This window comes from Anopheles merus, chromosome X (assembly GCF_017562075.2).
Source record: "Anopheles merus strain MAF chromosome X, AmerM5.1, whole genome shotgun sequence".
NCBI classification, from domain to species: Eukaryota; Metazoa; Arthropoda; class Insecta; order Diptera; family Culicidae; genus Anopheles; species Anopheles merus.
In genome coordinates this window covers 20,901,027-20,908,466 of record NC_054081.1, presented here as the reverse complement: position 1 = coordinate 20,908,466, position 7,440 = coordinate 20,901,027, and positions in this window count along the sequence as shown.

Sequence of the window (7,440 nt, the reverse complement as noted above, 5' to 3'; positions counted from 1 at the left end):
CTGTTGTAAATGTTGAAATTCCAGAAAATAGCACGGCAAAACAGCATAAAAAATCAGGAGCACGAGGAAGGCACATCCACTCAGTTTGACAGTCAATCTCTCTCTGAGCCTTAGATTAGATGGGCCAACGAGTCCTATCTGCCTGCAATGGACTGCAGGAATATCTAACAGAGAGGACGACTCAAAACGTGTCAGTTTCGAGGCGTCTGGCCCCAAACAACCCAACCGTTTCACCATAAGTGACGCCCGTATTGTCTCCAACCTATCCATCCGTTCCCAAACGTTGAACCTGATCGAATTAGGAAAAAGGTACCCACACCTAAATGGAGTAGACATGGAGTCATTAGCCCATGCACACCCTCGACTGCTAATTGGTCTGGATAACGCGAGCCTAAGTTTTGCAACGAAAAGCCTAGAAGGGGGATATAACGAGCCGGTGGCAGTCAACACAAAACTAGGATGGCTGATCTTCGGAAGCTGTAAGGAATCGCAAAAGGCAGACATTGCAGCGGACTGCTATCAGGTGAGCCGATGCAAATGCGAAAACACGCTGCAAGAAGTACACAACGCCGTAAAACAATACTTCTCAATTGACAGCCTTGGCATCTTTAGAGGAAGTCTCATACAACCGGAGGAAGAGCAAAGAGCAGCTGCAGGACTGACATCCATCACCCGGAAGGATGGAGGGCGATACGAAGGGCTGCTGTGGAAGTACGATGGAGTCACGCTACCCGATAGCGAAGGTATGGCCAGAAAACGCTGGAACTGTCTCAAACTGAAACTGGCGCGCGACCCTGAACTTCACAACGCTGTTAAAAAGAAGCTTAAAGAATACACGGAAAAAGGCTACATTAGAAAACTTAGCAAAAGTGAGTTGATGTCTTCTTACTCTCGTATATGGTACCTACCCGTTTTCCCCGTATTTAACCAAAACAAGCCTGGAAAGTTGAGATTAGTGTGGGACGCATCAGCTAAAACAAAGGGTGTATCATTAAACTCCATGCTGCTAAAGGGCCCAGATCAGATCACCTGTCTTCTATCTGTACTTATACGATTCAGGGAACATAAGATAGCAGTGTGCGGTGACATCCGTGAGATGTTTCACCAAGTCTTGGTCAAGAAGGACGACCAACAATGCCAACGTTTTTTCTGGCAACAAGGAGAATTGGAAGACGAACCCGAAGTGTACGTAATGCAGGTGATGACTTTCGGAGCGTGCTGCTCGCCAAGTATAGCCCAATACGTAAAAAATCATAATGCAGAGCAATACATGTCACAACAGCCCGAAGCAGTCAACGCTATTATTCAACAGCACTACGTAGACGACATGCTGCTCAGTGCAGAAACTTAAGCAGCAGCCATAAATACAGCGACAAAGGTAGCAGAGATCCACGCAGCAGCCGGCTTCGAAATGAGAAATTGGATCTCTAATTCAGCTACAGTCAGTAGGTCACTCCTAGGCTCATCGGCCCCCGAAGAAAAAAACCTAGACATCGGAGAAACCCAGACAGAGAAGGTACTCGGAATGTGGTGAGACGTTAAAAATGACTGCTTTACGTTCCGTATATCCGACAAACTTAAGAAGCTAACTATGCCACAAGAAAAGGGTCCAACAAAGCGACAACTACTACGAGTACAAATGACCATTTTTGACCTACTCGGATTCATAGCCCATTTCGTCATGCGACTAAAGGTAATAATTCAGGAGCTATGGCGATCGTCGATAGGTTGGGACGACAGTATCCCTCCCCAACAGGAGGAAAAGTGGCTAAAATGGACACAAGATTCGCCCGAGATAGCTGGCCTAAAAATACCGCGCTGTTTCAGAAACCAAACAGGAACAGACGCTGAAATAGAGCTCCACACGTTTGTAGACGCGAGCGAAATGGGCTTCGCGGCAGTCTGCTACCTTCGTTTCGAAGATAAAGGTATCATAGAATGTAGCATAGTGAGTGCAAAGACGAAGGTAGCACCGATCAGCTTCCTATCAATCCCTAAGTCGGAACTGCAGGCAGCTGTAATTGGCGTTCGACTTGCCGAGACAGTACAAAGGTCTGTGAGCTTTACTATCCACAGGAGGATGTTCTGGACCGACTCCGAGGACGTACTCAACTGGCTATCATCCGATCATAGGAAATATCACCAATTTGTAGCGTTTCGAGTTAGCGAAATCCTACAATCCTCAGATATTTCCGAGTGGAGATATGATGGCATCGCTACCCAAGGCTCGACTCGCTGGATACACTCGCCCTTTCACTCATATGGATATCGACTTCTTCGGACCGATACTCGTAACGGTCGGCAGGCTATCTATAGCGATCGAGGCACGAATTTCCAAGGAGTCAGCAAGATCGTACATGAGCATAAGGACAAACCAGACTATGCGGGTATCGAACAAGGATTAACTACCCCAGGTATTACATGGATCTTCAATACACCATCCGCACCACACATGGGCGGCGCATGAGAGCGGCTGATACAAAGCATGAAAAAGAACCTTACAGTAGCTCTAAAAGAGAAGAGACCAAGTTATGAAACCCTTGCAAACGCTCTTACCGAAATCGAAAATGTAGTGAATTCACGGCCGTTAACAGCAATCCCACTGGATGACGACGAATCCCCGGTGCTGACACCAAGCCACTTCCTGGTGGGCTCCAGCAATGGTATCAGATCATGGATACCACTAGACACCACACCGGGCGCTGTGAGAAGAAACTGGGTAGCGTCTCAGCAAATTACCGATATGTTCTGGAAAAAGTGGGTTCATGATTATCTTCCACAGATTACCCAACGGCCGAAATGGAACCAACCCACCAAACCTTTGGAAATCGACGACATAGTCGTTATCGCCGACGAGCAACTCCCCCGCAACAGCTGGCCAAAGGGACGAATCATCGGGGTGCGAAAAGCAACAGACGGACAGGTGCGGTCAGTGACAGTGCAAACAATGCACGGTATATTCGAACGCCCTTCGGTGAAAATAGCGGTGTTAGATGTGCGTAAACCTAAAGGAACCTCGGATAGCGGTTAGTGAATAAGCAATCGAATCGAACGCACCGCGACACAAAGCTGTTTTTACTTTCTGATTGTAAACAACGTGTACCACGTTTTGTGTACTGGGGGGGAGTGTTGTCAAAACAGCCTTGACAGCCAGACAACCATCACAAGCCGCCCGACAAGACGGATGGAACCAAGCGCTAGATGGCCGCCTGCGACGGACCACAGAACCGAACGCTAGAGGGCCGCCACGACACGAATCAAAAGAGACGAAGGCAGTAGCGACAAAGTAAGCGAAGGAGAGTGTGTAGGATTGCGCCCTACACTAGATAGTTAAACTCGCGACTCGAGTTTCCTATGGGAGCAAAAATCAGCACAGTTACCATATTCACCTGAGAGCGCTAACAAGTGTCAAGCAAGAGCTACCCGCCAAGGAGTCTATGCAAGATTTGCTAGCAAGGTGATATGAAGATGTAGAATTAAATTCAAGCTCCAAAATCTGTGCTGTTAACTAAATTCTGCATGTATTTCTTGGGGTACTTATTACAACGTGCTGTGTTCCGGTAGCGATGTTTACAGCGTTTGGGTTTGTACGCTGGCTTCATTTCCCCTCTTTCCGTGGACATACAAATGTTTCCTAATTATTAGTCAAGACACCACCCTTTGACCCCATGATTTGCATAACTAACTACGTAGATGGCGCTATTGTGAAATGGGGAGTAGTTGTGTCATTGCCTTGAGATGGCGCTGCTATTGGTTTTATGGCTTAACTACCGTGTAAATCAAATTGCCTATATTTTGGCGCATTTCAATCCTAAACAGAGAGAGACACGGATTTTTTTTAATCGCACGACCAGTACCATTTAATTAAATAAAGAAAAAACTAAGCCGGATTAAGGCAAATAAAGCGAGATCAACGCAGTTTTCCTGTTCATTTAATTTTGAGTACTTCCATTAAAGAAGCCGAGTCGAAGCATTTTAAGCCGTTTTCTTTGCATATTTAAGTCGATTAAGTCGCTTTTTTCCACAATTATGTATGTTTTAATATGTGTGAATAAAGTAATAAGTGTTTAAGTGAAGTGCAAAGAACGCAGTTCATAACAAAACAGATGATTTGACGGATGGGCAAAACCAATCGCTACCCCCTGTGCAAAGCGACGGAAGAAATCATTCCCTTTCGCGCATTTTCTCATGCCTTCTTTTTCCCTCCTACGGCAAATTTGTCGAGCAGCGTTTCGCGCTACCCGTCCCTGGCTCCGCTTCCTACCCCTCGCCTGAGCGCGCTGTCGAAACTTTGGAAGTGTTGGTGCGTCAGACGGCCAATCGCTGTCAGCCGTCGTCCGTGCTTTTTCCCTCCATAGCGCTATCTCTTTCTCGCGTGTGGTCAACGCTGATGAGCTGCTGTGGCGCTTAAAAAAACCGTTAACAAACATTGCGGTGATGAAGTTGCATTTTCTCAAATCAAACCAAAAAAGCGTTTAGGGGGTCGATTTCGCTCGGATTTATCTTTTCCCTAATTTTATGTCGCGAACGCGTTGGGTTTCGTGAGTATGTAACAATGAATTTTTATTCTACACTATCTTCGGAACGGTTGCGCACGTTCGTTCGAGAGGGGTTCGCGATGAGGATTTTTACGATCGCGGAGCGAAGGAAGAGGTCTGTTCGCTTTCGAGGTTGGGTTGCAAGAGAGAGAATGTGCTCGCTGACAGCAGGAAGTGTAGCGCTGGACACGCGGCGCACGTCACTTTGACACATTCGGGTGCCTGGTGAGTGCGCTCCACGGAGATCCGTGTCTTTTTCCTTGGATGTCACGATCGCTCACGATTCTAACGCCAGATGGCGGTCTGGTCGCTACAGTACTCCCCTCCTAGAGCGGTGTCACCGGTAACGTAGAGGTATGATGACCTTCCGCTGAGACCTGGTGACGCCGGTGGATACCGTCTGGTCGTTGCGGCGTAGGATGGAGGGTGGTGGGGCGTCGACGGTGGCTCGGTCGGTTTGTCTCGATGTCGTCGGGTGCGATGGTGGCGCGGGTGTCGTCTGATTACGCACTGGTTGTTCGCGCGACGTCGGTTTGGAGGCTGCGGTGGCGTCTCTGTGGTCCGGATTTGCCTGGGCGTTCGGTAACGGCAGAGTTTCCGAGTGGTCGGTTGTTGACGGCAGCTGGTTTGTCGCTAGCCCCTCCCACGAGCACTGCGGGGCCGGGGTGGCTTCCTCTTCTGCGCCATACGCTGGTTTTAAGCGGTCGATCGAAACCAGCGTTGGCTGTCCACGTAGGAGTATCTGAAAAGACTTAGGATTGCGTGTAAGAACCTTATATGGACCGTGGTAAGGTGTAGTTAGTGCAGGTCGGACGGTGTCGTCGCGTATGAACACGTGAGTACACTTGTTCAGATCGGAATGCACGAACGGTGTGCGGTTGGTATGCCAAGCGGTGCTCTGTGGTCGAATGCTGCTCATCGTCTCCCTTAACGTTATGGCGAAGTCGGATTGGTCGGCGATGGCATTTTGCGGTTTCGCGATGAAGAATTCTGCCGGGATGGTCAACGTCGTTCCGTACACAAGTTCGGCTGGCGAGGCGTTGATGTCATTTTTGAACGTGGTTCGTAGCCCAAGCAGTATTAGCGGTAGGTGTTCGCTCCATCTTGCGGTGTCTTTGCAGGTGATTGGTGCTTTAAGAGTGCGGTGCCACCTCTCGATTATTCCATTTGCCTGCGGGTTATAGGCTGTCGTACGGATGTGTTTCGTTCCTAGGGCTTCCGTCAACTCTTTGAACAAGAAGGATTCGAATTGTCTCCCTTGGTCCGTTGTTACGTGCGCCGGAACTCCGAATCGGGCGATCCAGTGGAATAGTAGTGCTGATACGACGGTTAATGCGGTGATATCTGAGATCGGTATTGCTTCTGGCCAGCGAGTAAATCGGTCGATTATCGTAAGGCAGTATCGGTTACCGTTACTGATGCGAAATGGTCCAATGATGTCTACGTTGATATGACTGAACCTCGCTGTTGTTGCAGGGTACGGTATCAAGGGGCTTTTGACGTGCCTTCCTACCTTAGCGCGCTGGCAGGCTAAGCAGTTCCGAGCGAAGTCCTGGGATTCCTTCCTTGCGTTGAGCCACACGAAACGCTCTGTTATTAGTCTAGCTGTGGCGCGGGCTCCAGGATGACTGAGATTATGTACGGCGTGGAGAAGTTGTGTTCGAAACGATCGGGTGATGTACGGTCTGATGATAACTCCAGGGCAGTCGGCGTAGAGTGACTTGGGGCTTCCCGGTATTGGTGTCTTCTGCAGGAACAAGTCCGTCTGAATTTTCCCACTGAGGATGTCGGAAAGTTCAGGGTCGCGCTCTTGTTCTTCTGCTAATCGCTCATAATCGATGGTCGGTGTCGCGTGCACTGTCTCTATGCGGGAGAGCAGATCGGCTGTAACGTTGTCTTTTCCGGCGATGTGACGGATGTCGGTGGCAAAACTGGCCAATGAAGTCTAACTGCCGGGCTCGTCGAGGTGAGGCATTGTCGTGCGTTTGTCGGAAGGTGAAGGTTAGAGGCTTGTGGTCTGTATAAATACAGAATTCCCGACCCTCTAACTGGTATCGGAAGTGTCGTATGGCGAGATAGATGGCGGTAAGTTCTCGGTCATAGGTCGAGTACTTTTGCTGTGCCTTTTCGAGACGTTTCGAGAAGAAGCCTAGCGGTTGCAGGTCTTCGTTGGTGCGTTGGTGAAGTACGGCTTCGGCTGCGAAATCTGAAGCGTCGGTCCATAGAGAAAGTTCGGCGTTCTTCACGGGATGTGCCAATAACGTTGCGCGTTTCAGTTGCTCTTTGCATTGGGCGAATGCTTCGGAAGCTTCTAGCGACCAGGTTAATGGCGTTCTGTCCTTCTTTTTGTTACCTGGAGTCATCTCGAGAAGTATACCTTGCGTTTCCAGGGCGTGCGGCAGAAAACGTCGGTAGTAGTTTATCATGGCGAGGAACTTCTTCAACTCCATAATCGTCGTTGGCTGTGGCAGCTCGCTGATGGCTTGGACTCGATCGGGGAAAGGACGAATACCAAAAGCGTTGACCAGATGACCCAGAAAGGAAATCTCGTTCCGGTAGAACTCGCACTTGGCTGGATTGATGGCTAGTTGGTGCTTCTCCAGTCGTTCGAAAAGTTGGCGTAAGTGTTCGTGGTGTTCTGCCTCGGACGTTGATGCTACGATCATATCGTCGATATACGGGAAAACAAACTCGAGCCCTCGTAGGACATCATGGATAAGGCGTTGGAATGTCTGCGCCGCGTTCCTGTAAAAACGGTAGTGGATAACGGTCGGGTACGGTTTTTGCATTTAGGGCACGGTAATCACCACAAGGGCGCCAGGTGCCGTCGGCCTTTTTTGTCATATGTAGCGGGCTGGCCCAGCTGCTATTCGAGGGGCGGCATACTCCGAGCTGGACGAGT